Source organism: Somniosus microcephalus, chromosome 5, assembly GCF_052327205.1.
Source record: "Somniosus microcephalus isolate GS21.2 chromosome 5, FLI_Smic_1.0, whole genome shotgun sequence".
Taxonomy (NCBI): Eukaryota; Metazoa; Chordata; class Chondrichthyes; order Squaliformes; family Somniosidae; genus Somniosus; species Somniosus microcephalus.
The window spans coordinates 237,334,930-237,352,827 of NC_140991.1; the positions used below are offsets into that span (position 1 = coordinate 237,334,930).

Below are 17,898 nucleotides of genomic sequence, written 5' to 3' on the forward strand. Positions count from 1 at the left end.
ATAGCTGTATGTATAAGACTACACTACCCAGCTATATATTATATTAAGACTACATTACCCATGAGGCTAGGCTACCCACAAGGCAGCAGTCAAAATGGAAGCCGCTACAAGATGCTGTACAAGTCCACATGTGCTCAATAAAAGTGTCTAGCAAAAGCTAGCTGTGTTCATAATAAGAATGTCTAGTTATTAATGAACATAACATGGTACCAGGGTGGTGAAGATCTGCTGAAAATTGTGAAAAGCGACATGGAGAATTTGAAGCCACCAGAGCGTTTGAAACTCACAGGAAACATCGACTACAATTGGCAGACTCTTAAACAACAATTCGAACTCCACATTGCAGCCATCGGATTCGGTACGAAGCCAGACGCAAGGAAGATAGCGTTGTTGCTTAAGGTTGCAGGCCCACAGGCGATAGAGGTATTTAATACATTTGTATTTAATCCAGAGGAGAACAGAGAAAAATTAGAAGATGTGCTAAAAAAATTTGATGCACATTGCTCTCCCAAAAAGAATGAGACCTATGAAAGATACGTCTTCTGTTCTCGGACACAGCAGCAAAATGAGACTTTTGATAGCTTTATAACTGATCTGAAACTGAAAGCACAGACATGTAATTTCTCTGAGCTCAAAGCATCCATGATTCGTGACCAGATTGTGTTTGGTATTCATGATAAAAAAGTCAGGGAACGTCTGTTGAGAGAAACCGAACTAAATTTGGAAAATGCGGTGAAAATATGCCAAGCCAGCGAGCTAGCTCGAAAGCACGCTAAGACTTTCAGTGAAATCAATAATGATGCGAATGTAATGAGTGATAATGCTGCTGTCGGTGCTGTGTCCTACAAGGGGAAGAAACGTGGGCGGAACAGAAATGAAAAGCAATCGGAGGATGACATTTTTAATTGTAAACGCTGTGGTTACAAACACCAGTTAAGACAATGCCCAGCGTTTGGAAAAATGTGCACAAAGTGTAATGGAAAGAATCACTTTGCCAAACAATGCTTTTCAAAAGTAAAAACTAAGAAAGGGCAACGAGTTAATGTGATTGAGGACACTGATTTAAGTGAGACATTTTTTGTAGGAATGGTGTCGTGACGATATCAAAAAAGATACAGAAAATGTGCAGCCCTCAGAAATAGACAATGCTGAACATAAAGTTAATGCAGTAAAAGAGGACAAATGGATGATCCCACTGCAGATAAATGGAGCATTAGTTACATTGAAACTGGACACTGGGGCAAAAGCAAACTTAATCAGTATGAGTGACATTAACGATATGAAAGAAAAGCCCAAAATACAGAAAAAGTCAGTACTACTGAAGAACTATAATGGACAGAAAAATAGATAGCTTAGGTGTATGCAGACTTAAAGTGACAGTCAAAGACAAAGTGCATCATCTCATGTTTTCTGTTGTGGCTGAAAGACTTGATTCGATACTCGGTGACAAAGCTTGTGAAGACCTAGTCAAGAGAGTCTACCGTATAAACTGTGCCATAAGCAGACCAGATGACTCAGGTGCTGAAGCAGAGAGCCCATCAAGGATGAAAAGGCCAAAGGGTATCCATGTCTTCAAAAAGCCTAGTTTCTCCAAGAAGAAAGAAAAAGACTTTAAGGTCAAAGAGAAGCCAAAGGAAGAAAAGCACAAAGAGGAAAAACACAAGGAGAAAAAGTCCAAAGATATAACCGCAGCAGATGTTAAGCAGTGGAAAGAGAAAAAGAAAAAGAAGAAGCCTGCACCAGAGCAGGAAGCAGTTCGGTGGATACTCCTTCTTCCCTCAGGCCAATCTTTGGTGTTCCATTAGCCGAGGCTGCTGAGAGGACTATGCTGTATGATGGGATCCAGCTGCCAGCAGTTTTTCGAGAGTGCATTGAGTACATTGAGAGTTATGGCATGAAGAGTGAAGGAAGCACTGAAACCCTCTCCAAGCAAAGATCGCAAGGAGACCTCGATCTATACAAGAGCAGATTGATGACAATGCCGCAACTGCATCTTGTCATTCACCGCCAGAACAATCTCATGAAGACACATCAGACTTACCCGTGTTGAGAAGATCCACACGTGAAGTAAAAGAGCCTGATAGACTTAATCTTTGAGTACAATGTAAAGCTTTGAAAATGTGTTGACTGTTTTGAAAATGTTTATGTTTATAGAGCACTAACAAAAGTGTTACTGATATTATTTTTATTGTTTTCTTGAAAGTTGATTGATATTGATTTTGTTAAACCTCAAAGAAAGGGGGATGTAGTGATCAATAGCATGTCATTCTATAGTGGACACTAGGTGGAGCCGGAGAGCTGTATATAGCTGTATGTATAAGACTACACTACCCAGCTATATATTATATTAAGACTACATTACCCATGAGGCTAGGCTACCCACAAGGCAGCAGTCAAGATGGAAGCCGCTACAAGATGCTGTACAAGTCCACATGTGCTCAATAAAAGTGTCTAGCAAAAGCTAGCTGTGTTCATAATAAGAATGTCTAGTTATTAATGAACATAACATACTCCAGAAATGTTAACCTATCTTTTCTCTTTTCAGATGCTAACGTGTAATTCCAACATTTTCTCTTTGATTTCTGGCATTTGCAGTTTTTTTTCTTATCTTTATTTGCATTTCTGTCAACTGACTTCATTCCACCATAACGATAGCAAAATAGTCTTGACAAAGGGGTTTTGACCCGAAAGGTTGACTCTATTTTCTCTCCACGGACGTTGCCTGGCCTGCTGAGTTTTTCCAGCATTTTCTGTTGTTATTTCATTCCATCATAAATTCATTGAGATGACTATGTTTTGTCCAAATTACACATTTTGTTATTGCTACTGCCCCATTATATCTGAGTCATGTTATGCAGTAATATTTTGGTTTTTTTAGTTTTAATAATCTAGCAATGGTCTGACTGTCTTTGACAAAGCTCTGGGTATTGCCGTGTTAATCAGATTAGTTCGTTTCAGCATGAGAAAGAGATTTGCAGCTCATTCTATGAACAAGCTGTGAAGTTTTTTCCTGTGCTAAACCAATAGACTCTGATTTGAGGTACATTGCTACTAAGTAAAAAGCCAACTGCTGTAATGCTGGAAATCAAAGAAAAATGACAAAAGCTGGAAATGCACAACAGATTAGTCGCATCTGTAAAAAGAGCATTCTGTGTTTTGGGTGCATTTCCTCGAAGGGTATACACACTCGAAACATAAACTATCTGTTCTTTACATTACTGCTAATCTGTTGTGTTTGCAAAGCAAAGACTAATATCGTATAACTCAAACGTAGAATTGCTCACCGGCTTCTCTTTGCACATCTACCTGAGCCCCAAATCTCCAATCCACCTATCTGACAATGGAGCAAAAATGATTTGCGAGCTGGTGATCGGAGTGTGTGTGCCGAATATGCAGTGTAACGGGCAGCCGATCTGATACCGCCCGTTTTGCGCCATTGCCCGAGACGAATTTCTAGCTCAAAATGTTTAAAGTGCCAGTGAGCGGAGTGCATTATTGAACATATTACCAGCTGATTACTCTGTATCCAACAACACATGATAAGGTCATTGGCACAAGCTACAGTTTTAAAGAAGAGGACGTCAAAAGTGCCAGTGAGTGGTGTAGTGTCCGAGTATAAATAATACACGGACTGCAGGAGAACAATAATAACAGGTATTTACTTGAACAGAGGGTACTCTTTTTGTTCGTACCAAAAAAAAACCAAATTGACAAAACAAAAGTTCAACTAAAACTTAACAAATCATATTAAAATTTGGGTATCCGGGTTGATGATGCACTCCAGTCCCTGAACAGAGGGTAACTTAAGACTGAAATACAGAAGCCTGCTATGGCTTTATATACAGGGGTGGTCACTGCAGTATAGAATCAGTTCTTCCTCTTAAAGGAACATACACAACAAGTGGAGCGTGTGTATAACCAGTTGGTGTTGCATTCAACAACACACTCATATATACATACACAGATATTGAAATACCTTTGTAAGATCAGATGACTTTTAAGCAGAACAGTATCTGACAGCCTCGGGTTTAGTGATCAGACAGTTAAAATGATCAAACAAGAAGCTATCCAAATGGCCTTTGAAACTAAGCACAAAAACGTAAAAGTGAGAATTTAAACTCATTGGCATCTCACAAACATTCTTTAAAATATATGGAAGGTTAATCTCAAGAGTGTGATGTGAGGAGATTTTAATAAATGAAAACACTGGGACTGAAATCAATATCTGTGCTGTCCTGCTTCAGATTAATTTAGTCCTTAATACGGTCTGAGCCAAAGGAAAATCTATTTGAAACTGCAGAGTACCAGATAAGTTGTGTTAGGGAATTTTAATATAGTTTATATATGATAGATAGTTATGGTTTGTGCCATTTACAGGTTTTTTAATTAAAAATCATCTCTGCTTTTTGCATTAATGATTTATTCCCATGCTTCAGTTAGGAACATAGGAATAGGAGTAAGCCATTCAGTTCCTCGAGCTTGTTTCGCCATTGAATTAGATCATGGCTGATCTGTATTTTAACTCCATCTACGCGCCATGGTTCCATAACCCTTAAACTTTGCCTAACAAAAGTCTAGCAATCTCAGTTTTGATATTTTCGATTCATGTAGCCTCGACAGCTTTTTGAGGGAGAGAGTTCCATTACTCTGTGTATGAACAAGTGCTTTTTGACATCACCAAGCTCTAATTATAAGGTTCCCCCCTTATTCTGGACTCCCCCACCAGAGGAAATAGTTTCTCTCTATCTACTCTGTCGACTCCTTTGATCATCTTGAACATCTCAATTAGACCATAAGAACATAAGAAATAGGAGCAGGAGTAGGCCCTTCGTGCCTGCTCTGCCATTCAGTAAGATCATGGCTGATCTTCTACCTCAACTCCACCTTCCCGCACTATCCCCATATTTGATTCCCTTAGTATCCAAAATCCCCATAATTTGTCTATATTCAAGGGACTACATGCCTAGTCTGTACAACCTGTCCTCATAATTTAACCTTTTTAGCCCTGGTATTGTTCTGGTGATTCTGCGCTGCACCCACAGGCCAATATATCCTTCCTGCGGCACTTTGCCCTCAATGAAATAAACATAGTGAGAGAGGAAGTATTAAGGGGTTTAGCAGCTTTAAAAGTGGATAAATCCCCAGGCCCGGATGAAATGTATCCCAGGCTGTTAAGCGAAGCAAAAGAGGAAATAGCAGAGGCCCTGACCATCATTTTTCAATCCTCTCTGGCTTCAGGTGTGGTGCCGGAGGACTGGAGGACTGCTAATGTGGTACCCTTGTTTAAAAAGGGAGAAAAGGGTAGACCGAGTAATTACAGGCCAGTTCTCGGTGGTGGGAAAATTAATTGGAAAGAATTCTGAAGGACAGGATAAATCTTCATTTAGAAAGACACGGATTAATCAAGGATAGTCAGCACGGATTTGTTAAGGGAAGGTCGTGTCTGACAAACTTGATTGAATTTTTTGAGGAGGTAACAAGGAGGGTAGATGAGGGTAGTGCGTTTGATGTAGTGTATATGGACTTTAGCAAGGCTTTTGATAAGGTTCCACATGGCAGACTGGTCACGAAGTTAAAAGCCCATGGGATCCAGGGCAAAGTGTCAAGTTGGATTTAAAACTGGCTCGGAGACCGGAAGCAGGGGTAATGGTTGATGGGTGTTTTTGTGACTGGAAGGCTGTTTCCAGTGGGGTTCCACAGGACTCAGTACTAGGTCCCTTGCTTTTTGTGGTATATATCAATGATCTAGACTTGAACATAGGGGGTATGATTAAGAAGTTTGCAGATGATACTAAAGTCGCTGTGTGGTTGACACTGAAGAAGGAAGCTGTAGACTGCAGGAAGATATCAATAAATTGGTCAGGTGGGCAGAACAGTGGCAAATGGAATTCAATCCGGAGAAGTGTGAGGTAATGCATTTGGGAGGGCTGACAAGGAAAGGGAATACACATTAAATGGTAGGAGACTGAGTAGTGTAGAGGAACAAAGGGACCTTGGAGTGCATGTCCTCAGATCCCTGAAGGTAGCAGGCCAGGTAGATAAGATGGTTAAGAAGGTATACGGAATGCTTGCCTTTATTAGCCGTGGCATAGAATACAAGAGCGGAGGGTTATGCTTCAACTGTATAAAACACTAATTAGGCCTCAGCTGGAGTATTGCGTGCAGTTCTGGTCACCACATTACAGGAAAGATGTGATTGCACTAGAGAGGGTACAGAGGAGATTTACAAGGATGTTGCCGGGAGTAGAGAATCTTAGCTATGAGGAAAGACTGGATAGACTGGGTTTGTTTTCCTTGGAACAGAGGAGGCTGAGGGGAGACCTTATTGAGGTGTATAAACTTCTGAGGGGCATAGATAAAGTGGATAGAAAGGACCTATTTCCCTTAGCAGAGGGGTCAAAAACCAGTGGAAGGTTTAGAGGGGATTTGAGTGGAACTTTCTTCACCCTGAGGGTTGTAGGGGTCTGGAACTCACTGCCTGAAAAGGTGGTAGCGGCAGGAACCCTAACCACATTTTAAAAGTACTTGGATGTGCACTTCGGATGCTGTAACCTGCAGGGCTACGGACCAAGAGCTGGGAAGTGGGATTAGGCTGGATAGCTCTTTGTTGGCCGGCGCGGACACGATGGGCCGAAATGGCCTCCTTCTGTGCTGTAACTTTCTACGATTCTATGAACTGAATGCAGTACTCCAGATGGGGTCTAACCAGAGCCCTGTACAGCTGTAACATAACTTCCTCCCCTTTGTACTCCAGCCCTCTTGAGATAAAGGCCAATATGCCATTAGTCTTTTTAATTGTATTTTTTACCTGTCCATTAGCTTTGTGATTTCTGTACTTAGGCCTCTAAATTTCTCTGCGCATCCACAGTTCCTAGCACCTCGCTTTTTAGAAAACACTCTGATCTATCTTTCTTAGGTCGAAAGTGGATGACCTCACACTTTCCCACATTGAACTCCATCTGCCACAGTTTCCCCCACTTGCTTAATGTCCCTTTGCAATGTTCTGCTCCCATCTACACGATTTACTGTGACACCTAACTTAATGTCGTAACTCAGTGCCCCTGCCACAGTACCGAAACTGTTCTTACCAAGGTCACAATTGACACCCTAATTGACTGCGACAAAGGTAATCTATCCCCTTTTGTCCTTCTGGACCTTTCTGCAGCCTTTTACATGGCTGACCACAAAATTCTACTCCAACGCCTCTCCACCGTCGTCGAGCTGGATGGGACCGCACTCGCCTGGTTTCATTCCTATCTTTCCAACCGTAACCATTGAATCACCTGCAATGGTTTCTCTTCCCAATCCCGCACTGCCACCTCAGGATCTATCCTTGGCCCCCTCCTATTTCTCATCTACATGCAGCCCCTCGGTGACATCATCCGGCAACATAACATGAGTTTTTACATGTACGCTGATGATACTCAGCTCTACCTCTCTTCCACCTCTCTCGAACACTCAGCCCTCTCTATAGAAACATAGAAGATACGAGCAGGAGTAGGCCATTCGGCCCCTCGAGCCTGCTCCGCCATTTAATGAGATCATGGCTGATCATCCAAATTCAGTACCCTGTCCCTGCTTTCTCCCCATATCCCTTGATCCCCTTAGCCTTAAGAAATATATCGAACTCCTTCTTGAATATATTTAATGAATTGGCCTCAACTGTGGTAGAGAATTCCACAGGTTCACCGCTCTCTGGGTGAAGAAATTCCTCCTCATCTCAGTCCTAAATGGCTTACCCCTTACCCTTAGACTGTGACCTCTGGTTCTGGACTCCTCCGCCATCGGGAACATCCTGCATCTAGTCTGTCTAATCCTGTTAGAATTTTATAAGTTTCAGTGAGATCCCCTCTCATTCTTCTAAACTCCAGCGAATATCAGCCCAATCGACCCAATCTCTCCTCATACGTCATTCCTGCCATCCCAGGTATCAGTCTGGATATACTATCAGACTCCTGGTCTGACATCCAGCTCTGTGTGAGTAGAAATTTTCTCCAATTAAATATCGGGAAGATGTGAGGTTATCCACTTTGGAAGGAAGAATGAAAAAGCAAATTATTATTTAAATGGAGTGAGACTCCAAAATGCTGCAGTACAAAGGGATCTGGGGGTCCTAGTACATGAAACACAAAAGGTTAGCTTGCAGGTACATCAAGTAATTCGGAAGGCCAGTGGAATGTTGGCCTTTATTGCAAAGGGTATGGAGTATAAAAGTAGGGAAGTTTTTGATGCAACTTTACAGGGCGCTGGTGTTTCCCCTAGTGGAGGGGACATAGTTTCAGAATAAGGGGTCGCCCACTTAAGAGGGAGATGAGGAGGAGTTTCTTCTCTCACGGGGTCGTGAATCTTTGGAATTCTGTACCCCAGAGAGCTGTGGAGGCGGAGTCATTGAATATATTCAAGGTGGAGATTGATAGACATTTGAACTATAAGAGTGTCGACGGGTATGGGGAAAGTGGTGTTGAGGCCAAGATTGGATCAGCCATGATCTTATTGAATGGTGGAGCAGGCTCGAGGGGCCGATTGGCCTACTCCTGCTCCTGTTTCTTATGTTCTTAAAACCGAAGCCATTGGCCGGAATTTTGCCTACCTCGGTGGGTCCGGTGCGGGCGGTGGCGCTGGCGGGTCGCGAACACTCTGCTGGCTCCATCCCGCTGCTGAAAATTAACTTAACTTAATAGGGTCTATTAAGCCCACCCAGTGCGTTACCCAGCCTAATTAAATGGAGCGGGTCTGGTAAAGTCATTCGTGACCCATTTTCAGCCGGGTTCTTTAAAGTGACCATGGCCACATTAGATTTGACGTTTATTCTAACCTAGTGTTGTCAGTGCACTACAGCATTGGAGTGCTGTAAACACTGACAATGACTGTGCAGAGGCAGAGGGCTGCATCCAGGTTCTCCTATGACTCCCTCCAGATGCTTATGGAGGGAGTCAGAGCACGCAGGGAGATCAAAACAGCCTGGTTGCAGATTGAATAGGAGGTCCCCAGCAGGGATGTGTTCAGGAAGACCTGGGTGCAGTGCCGCAAATGTGTCAACGATCTCATTAGAGCAGGAAACATTATCATAGAGTCATAGAGTAATACAGCACGGATAGAGGCCCTTCGGCCCATCGTGTCCGCGCCGGCCATCAAGCCCTGTCTAATCTAATCCCATATTCCAGCATTTGGTCCGTAGCCTTGTATGCTATGGCATTTCAAGTGCTCATCCAAATGCTTCTTAAATGTTGTGAGGGTTTCTGCCTCCACAACCCTTTCAGGCAGTGAGTTCCAGACTCCAACCACCCTCTGGGTGAAAAAGTTCTTTCTCAAATCCCCTCTAAACCTCCCGCCCTTTACCTTGAATCTATGCCCCCTAGTTATTGACCCCTCTACTAAGGGAAAAAGCTCCTCAGCATCCATCCTATCTATGCCCCTCATAATTTTGTACACCTCAATCATGTCCCCCCTCAGCCTCCTCTGCTCCAAGGAAAACAAACCCAATCTGCCCAGTCTCTCTTCATAGCTGAAGCGCACCAGCCCTGGTAACATCCTGGTGAACCTCCTCTGCACCCTCTCCAACGCGATCACATCCTTCCTGTAGTGTGGCGACCAGAACTGCACACAGTATTCCAGCTGTGGCCTAACCAGTGTTTTATACAGCTCCATCATAACCTCCTTGCTCTTATATTCAATGCCTCGGCTAATGAAGGCAAGTATCCCATATGCCTTTTTTACCACCTTATCCACCTGTTCCGCCGCCTTCAGGGATCTGTGTACTTGCACACCCAGATCCCTCTGACCCTCCGTCTTGCCTAGGGTCTTTCCATTCATTGTGTATTCCCTTGCCTTGTTAGTCCCCCCAAAGTGCATCATCTCGCACTTTTCCGGGTTAAATTCCATTTGCCACTGTTCCGCCCATCTGACCAACCCATCTATATCGTCCTGCAGACTGAGGCTACCCTCCTCGCTATTTACCACCCTACCAATTTTTGTATCATCCGCGAACTTACTGATCATACCTTTTACATTCATATCCAAGTCATTAATGTAGACCACAAACAGCAAGGGACCCAGCACCGATCCCTGTGGTACCCCACTGGCCACAGGCTTCCAGTCACAAAAACAACCTTCGACCATCACCCTCTGCCTTCTGCCACTAAGCCAGTTTTGTATCCAATGTGCCAAGGCACCCTGGATTCCATGGGCTCTTACCTTCTTGACCAGTCTCCTGTGCGGGACTTTATCGAAGGCCTTACTGAAATCCATGTATACCACATCCACTGCGTTACCCTCATCCACACACCTAGTCACCCCCTCAAAAAATTCAATCAAATTAGTCAGACATGATCTTCCCTTGACAAAGCCATGTTGACTATCCCTGATTAATCCTTGCCTCTCCAAGTGGAGACAAATTTTGTCCCTCAGAATTTTTTCCAATAATTTTCCTACCACTGATGTTAGGCTCACTGGCCTGTAGTTCCCCGGTTTTTCCCTACTTCCCTTCTTGAATAATGGCACTACATTAGCGGTTCTCCAGTCCTCTGGCACATCCCCTGTGGCCAGAGAGGTCCTGAATATATGTGTTAGAGCCCCCGCAATCTCTTCCTTTGCCTCACACAGCAGCCTGGGATACATTTCATCCGGGCCTGGGGATTTATCCATTTTTATGCCAGCTAAAACCGCCAATACCTCCTCCCTCTCGATGTTAATATGTTCGAGCATATCACAGTCCCCCCGCCCTATTTCTATGTCTACATCGTCCTTCTCCATAGTGAAAACAGATGCAAAAAATTCATTTAGAACCCCTCCTACATCTTCCGGCTCCACACACAGATTGCCACTTTTGTCCCTAATGGGCCCTATTTTTTCCCTAGTTATCCTCTTACCCTTAATATACTTATAAAACATCTTAGGATTTTCCTTTATTTTGCTCGCCAGTGTTATTTCATGGCCCCTCCTTGATCTCCTAATTTCTTTTTTAAGTATCCTCCTGCACTTTTTGTACTCCTCTAGGGCTTCCTCCGTCTTTAGCCTTTTGTATCGACCAAAAGCCCTCCTTTTTTTCCTAATCCATTCTCGTATATCCCCTGACATCCAAGGTTCCCTGTGGTTTTTGGAACCACTCTTGACCTTTACAGGAACATGTTGCCATTGTATGATCTCAATCTCCCTTCTGAAAGCCTCCCATTGCTCCGATGCGGATTTTCCCACAAGTAGCTGATCCCAGTCCATTTTGGCCAGATCCTGCCTTATCCGATTAAAATCGGCCTTCCCCCAATTTAGAACCTTTATTTCCAGCCCATCCCTGTCCTTTTCCATGACCACCTTAAATCTTACCATATTATGGTCACTATCACCAAAGTGCTCACCTACTAGCACTTTTTCCACTTGGCCGGCCACATTCCCTAGAATTAGGTCCAGTACCGCCCCCTCTCTTGTAGGACTTTCTACATGCTGGCTCAAAAAGCTCCCCTGGATGCACTTTAAGAATTCTACACCCTCTGAGCCTTTCACACTCTGACTATCCCAGTTAATATTGGGGAAGTTGAAATCCCCCATTATTATTACCCTATTATTTGCACATTTCTCTGAGATTTGCCTACATATCTGTTCCTCTATCTCCCCCTGACTGTTTGGAGGCCTATAGTACACTCCCAGCAAAGTGCTTGCCCCCTTTTTGTTTTTAAGCTCCACCCATATGGCCTCATTAGAGGAACCTGCTAATATATCATCCCTCCTTACTGCAGTAATTGACTCCTTAATTAATATTGCGACACCCCCTCCTTATACCTCCCCCTCTGTCTCGCCTGAAGATTCTGTACCCCGGAATATTGAGCTGCCAGTCTTGCCCCTCCCTCAACCATGTCTCCGTGATAGCAACAATATCATACTCCCATGTGCTTATCAACACCTTCAGTTCATCCACCTTATTTGCAAGACTCCTTGCATTAAAATAGATGCCATCCAGCCTTGCCCTTATATATTTGCCCTGTCTACCAAGCTGACTTGTTTTTTTCTCTATAATTGGCAGCACATCACCCCCTATTTCAGCTCCCCTCTGTATCCCATCCCCCTGCCAAGTTAGTTTAAACCCCCCCCAACAGTGCTAGCAAACCTCCCCGCAAGGATATTTGTCCCGCTCTGGTTCAGGTGCAACCCGTCCGACTTGTACAAGTCCCACCTTTCCCAGAAGCAGGCCCAGTGGTCCAGGAAAGTAAAACCCTCCCCCCTACACCAACTCTTTAGCCACGCATTCATCTGCTCTATCCTCCCATTCCTATACTTACTAGCACGTGGCACTGGGAGTAATCCAGAGATTACAACCTTCGAGGTCCTGCTCTTTAATCTGTTACCTAGCTCCCTAAATTCTTGATGCAGGACCTCATCCCCCTTCCTTTCTATGTCGTTGGTCCCAATGTGGACCACGACCTCTGCCTGCTCACCCTCCCCCTTAAGAATGCCCTGTAGCCGCTCAGTGACATCCCAGACCCTGGCCCCAGGGAGGCAACAAACCATCCTGGAGTCACGTTTGCGGCCACAGAAACGCCTATCTGTTCCCCTTACGATAGAATCCCCTACTACTATTGCTCTCTCACTCTTTTTCCCCCCTTTCTGAGCAGCACTGTACAAAGCCACAGTCAGCTTCGTCCTGCTGTGCCTCTCATCACATCCCCATCATTCTGCCTTCCCTACCCTACTCCTGCACATCCTTACTCACCAACATACCTTGCACCTCTACCCATCCCCCTCTCTCTATCTACATTATCACATCCCAATCTCATTAGCCACCCCTCATACTCATCCTAATCCTCGTGCAATCATACCAACTAACAACACACAAAGGTAGCCACTTGGGTGTTTTATCCAATGTTTATGTAAAGTTTCTATTCATTTGGTGTCAAACATAAAAATCTTTTTTTCAACACTTTGTGTTCTTGGACAGATTTGTGTGCACCTTTGGAAGTGGCTTAGTGAGTTGCAGTGATTGGTGAGACTTAATGGTACCCTCCGCAATGGAGATGAGTGTGAAAGGGATGGCTTGGTCATTGTAGGGATGCTTTATGGTGTTGGTGTGGGGTGGTGCCAACCTGGCATATAATGTGGCAGCCATATGGGTGTACGGCGTAAAGTTAACTAAATCTGGCTATGGTGAGGCCATCCCTGGCCTCCCGGGCAGCAATGTGCTTGGGTGCTGATGCCCTGTGTCCTGTGCAGCATCAGGTGATTGCGGAGAAGATTGGTGGTGTTGGTGTGCCTGGTGCTGCTGGTGTTGGGCTCATCGTGCTCTGAATCTGAGGACCAAGGTGAGAGAGTACAAATGGCATCCATGTTGATGGAATAGATGGCAGGTGAAGTACAGATGACGGCAGCATTTTGTCAATGGTGAGAGAGTTCTTCCATGAGGTGAGACTGGATGGAGACTTTGCTGGAAAGACTTGCAGTCTGTAGAATCTCTGCTGGAAATGGACTGAGCAACAGCTCCTGCCTGAGGAAAGTGATCATCTGTCAGGTGGGAGCTTTTACTGTACATTTGATGCTGTCAAGTAATCAGCTGGTGCAATGGCCACAGAACTCCCGCTTCAGGTTGATAGATGTGCTTCCCGAGCAGTGTGGTTCCCGTGGGCATGCAGTTAAATTTAAAAAGTAAGTTTAAAAGAAAAAGCCTGTTAAGGGTCTGATAACTAGCTGTTAATCATCTCAGTTGGCTCGCCCGCTGCTGCTGGTTGAGTTGGCTCCGCGATGACAGGCGCGTGGAGGCGGGATGACAGCGTGCTTCTGAACCGCTGTCAGAAATAACAACTTTCCCACCCGACCCGCCACCGATCGCACCCGCTACCACCCCGAAAAATTCCAGCCATTGTCTTTGGTTCATGCCACAAACTCTGTTCCCTTTCCACTGATTCGACCTCACTCCCCGGCCATTGTCTGAGGCTGATCAAGTCTGTTCGCTTCCGGCCACATATCCGTTCGAAGAAATAAGAGCAGGAGTAGGCCATACGTCCCCTCGAGCCTGCCCCGCCATTCAATAAGATCATGGCTGATCATCGACCACAACTCCACTTCCCCCCCGATCTCCATATCCTTTGATTCCCCTAGAGTCCAAAAATCTATCTATCTCAGCCTTGAATATACTCAAAGATTCAGCATTCACAGCCCTCTGGGGCAGAGAATCCCAAAGATTTATAACTCTTTGAGTGAAGAAATTCCTCCTCATCTCAGTCTTAAATGGCCTACCCCTTATCCTGAGACTATGCCCTCTAGTTCTAGACTCTCCAGCCGGGGGAAACAACTTCTCAGCATCTACCCTGTCAATCCCCTTCAGAATCTTGTATGTTTCAATGAGATCACCTCTCATTCTTCTAAACTCTAGAGAGTATAGGCCCATTCTACATAATCTCTCATCATAGGACAGCCCGCTCATCCCAGGAATCAATCTAGTGAACCTTCGTTGCACCGCCTCCAAGGCAAGTATATCCTTCCTTAGATAAGACGACCAAAACCGTGCACAGTACTCCAGGTGTGGTCTCACCAAGGCCCTGTACAATTGTAGCAAGACTTCCTTTCTCTTATACTCCAACCCCCTTGCAACAAAGGCCAGCGTGCCATTTGCCTTCCTTATTGCTTGCTGTACCTGCCTGCTAGCTTTCTGTGTTTCTTGTGCAAGGTCACCCAAATCTCTCTGAACACCAACATTTGAAAGTTTCTCACCATTTAAAAAATATTCTGTTTTTCTATTCTTCCTACCAAAGTGAATAACCTCACATTTTCCTACATTATACTCCATCTGCTACCTTACTGCCCACTCACTTAGCCTATCTATATCCCTTTGCAGACTCTTTGGGCTGGATATTCATTGAGGAGTCGGGTAGGAAGCGGGACTACAACTTTCGGGGTTGTAGTCCCGCCTATGTCAAGTTCTAGCCAACCCACGCGATTTTGACTTGATTGACCGGGCTCAGCAGGCCAATTACGGGCCACCCGACAACTGGTGACGTCACAGATTGATATTTCATCTGTCAAGACCTATTGACAGATGAAATATCAGCTGTTTGAAGCTGTCAAACACTGACAATCTGCACTCTTACGTTAATTCCTTCCTCTCAGGATGATTTAGAGATCTCCCCGGAACAGAAAGCTGAATGCTGCAATTTTTGACAGCTCGCAGCCATTCTGCTTTCTGTGCCGGTGAGATGAGGGACTCTCGACCCCTTCATCCTGACGGTCCGCCTCCTCTAACTTGGCGTGGTCGGGAATCCCACACTTCAATATTAAAAATAGTGATTAGGCTAAAAACTGCCTAGTGGGCAGCACGGTGGCATAGTGGTTAGCACTGTTGCCTCACAGCGCCAGGGACCCGGGTTCGAATCCGACCTCGGGTGACTGTCTGTGTGGAGTTTGCACATTCTCCCCGTGTTTGCATGGGTTTCCTCTGGGTGCTCCGGTTTCCTCCCACAGTCCAAAGATGTGCGGGTTAGGTTGATTGGCTATGATAAAATTGACCCTTAGTGTTAGGGGGATTAATTACGGGGATAGGGTGGGATATGTGTTGGTGTAGGGGTTACGGGGATCGGGTGGGATATGTGTCGGTGCAGGCTCGATGGGCCGAAATGGCCTCTATCTGCACTGTGGGGTTTCTGTGATTCTGTGAACTACCTGTTAACTAACAGGCAGTTAATTGGCACTAATCCCGTTCCCGCCTCGGGGAGGCGGGTCCCAGTGCGGGGCGGGTACCTGCCTCCTTTGAAACTGGCATGGGGGCGGGATGGGTTCGGGACCCCCGATTTCAGGATTTTAACCCCCCACGCGCCTCCAATCCCGCCTCCACGGCCCAATGAAAATCCTGCCCTTTGTGTTGTCCTCACAACTTACTGTCCCACATAGCTTTGTATCATCAGCAAACTTGGATGCATTACATTCTAACACTAAGACCGCCCATTTCCACCTTTGTAATATCGCCTATCTCCGCCCTTACCTCAACTTATCTGCTGCCGAAACCCTCATCCATGCCTTTATCACCTTTAGACTTGACTATTCCAACGCACTCTTGGCCGGCCTCCCTAGTTCTGCCCTTCATAAACTTGAGGTCATCCAAAACTCTGCCCGAGTGCTAGCTTGCACCAAGTCCCACTCACCCATCTCCCCTGTGCTTGCTGACCTACATTAGCTCCCAATTAAGCAAAGCCTCGATTTTATCGCCTCGCCCCTCCTTATCTCTGTAATCTTCTTCAGCCCTATAATCCCTCTAGACCTCTGCGCTCTGCCTATTCTGGCCTTTTGAACATCCACGATGTTAAATGCTCCACCATTGGCGGTAGTGCCTTCAGCTGCCTAGGTCCTAAGCTCTGGAATTCCCTCCCTAAATCTCTCCGGCTCCACTTCTCTTTCCTCCTTTAGGATGCTCCTTAAAAGATTTTGGTCATCTGCCCTAATATTTTGTATGGCTTGGTGTCAATTTTTTTTTAATATGACACTCCTGTGAAGCGCCTTGGGACATTTTATTACGTTAAAGGTACTATATAAATATAAGTTGTTGTTGTCAACAAACAGATATCTCAATTCCTTTATCCAAGTTATTTATAAATATATAGTGAAAAGCTGCGGCCCCAGTACAGATCCCTGGGAGAGACTACAAGTCACATTCTGCCAACTTGAATACATACCCATTATCCCTTCTCTGTGTCCTACCTGCTAACCAATTCCCTATCCAAGCCAATAGGTTGCGTCCAGTTCCAAATACGTTTCTTAACAGTCTCTTATGTGGAACCTTGTCAAATGCCTACTGGAAATCAATACAAATAACATGCATCGACACTCCATTATCTACCACGTTTGTTACCGCTTCAAAATATTCAGCGAGGTTCATTCGACATGACTTACCCTTTACAAATCCATACTGGCTCTCCCATATCAGCTCATATTTGTTTTTGGCTATTCTGTTAATACTTGTTAAAAGACCAAATCCTTTGATGTTTTCCTAGCTCAGCATAGAGCGGCCATCTAAATACACAAACTTAACTTGGTTTGTTTTGAAAAGGTATTCTAAGATTGTGATGGAGTGACTAAAGGTTGAAGACAGAAGTTTTTTTAAATTTGTTCTTGGGACGTGGGCTCATTTATTGCCTTACCCTAGTTGGTCCGAGAAGTTGATGGTATGGATTGTTTTATAATTGAGTGGCTTGGTAGGCCTCTTGAGAGGGCTTTAACAGTCAACCATGCAGTGTGAGACTGGTGTCACGTGTTGGTCAGGCCAGGTAGGGATGGCTGGTTATTTTCCCAGAAGGGAAGGACAATAGAGAATCAAATGGAGTTTTACAGAAATTCAGTAAGTTTCATGTTTTCTTTTTGCCAGCTCACAAATGACCAAATTTGTTGAAATCTATTTAACAACTTGCAATATTGGGATTTAAACTCTCAACTTCTGGGTTGCTAGTTCAGTACCTTGCCCACCACACTGTTAGTACTGAAGATGCAGGCTGCAGATGAATTTGCATAACAGCTTCATCGTTATTAAAAGACACCATATCTCCAAGCACACATTTAAAATCCTGTACATGTAACACCAGTCCAAAAGTTAGTGCAGTTTCTCACCACCAAGCACCTCCAATTACAAATGGTTTTCATTTCCTAGCTAGAAAAGTTGGAAGTAGGGTAAACTGCAGGAGGTTTGTTAGATGCTAGCAACTATGTACTTTGTTTGGTTATGATAGTGAACGTCGTACATAACGCACATTTAAAGAAGCTGTCCTACATTGCTGGTGAATTTAGTTGTAGAATCAATGTTAAAAGTGTTCGTCACCAACATAAAAAATACCAAATTTGCTTCCAAATATAGATGGTTCCTAATATAAATATTTTCTAAATATAAAGAGTTATATGCTGAAGTGCTGTTGCAGAGAGCTGGCACGGGCTCGACAG

General features: G+C 44.5%; 1 protein-coding gene across 5 annotated transcripts in view; it reads left to right on the forward strand.

Annotated features, from left to right (window-relative positions):
* LOC147117613 (triple functional domain protein) overlaps window positions 1-17,898 on the forward strand; it is an 862,300-nt gene that overhangs the window by 392,832 nt on the left and 451,570 nt on the right. The gene's annotated exons all lie outside the window — the stretch shown is intronic.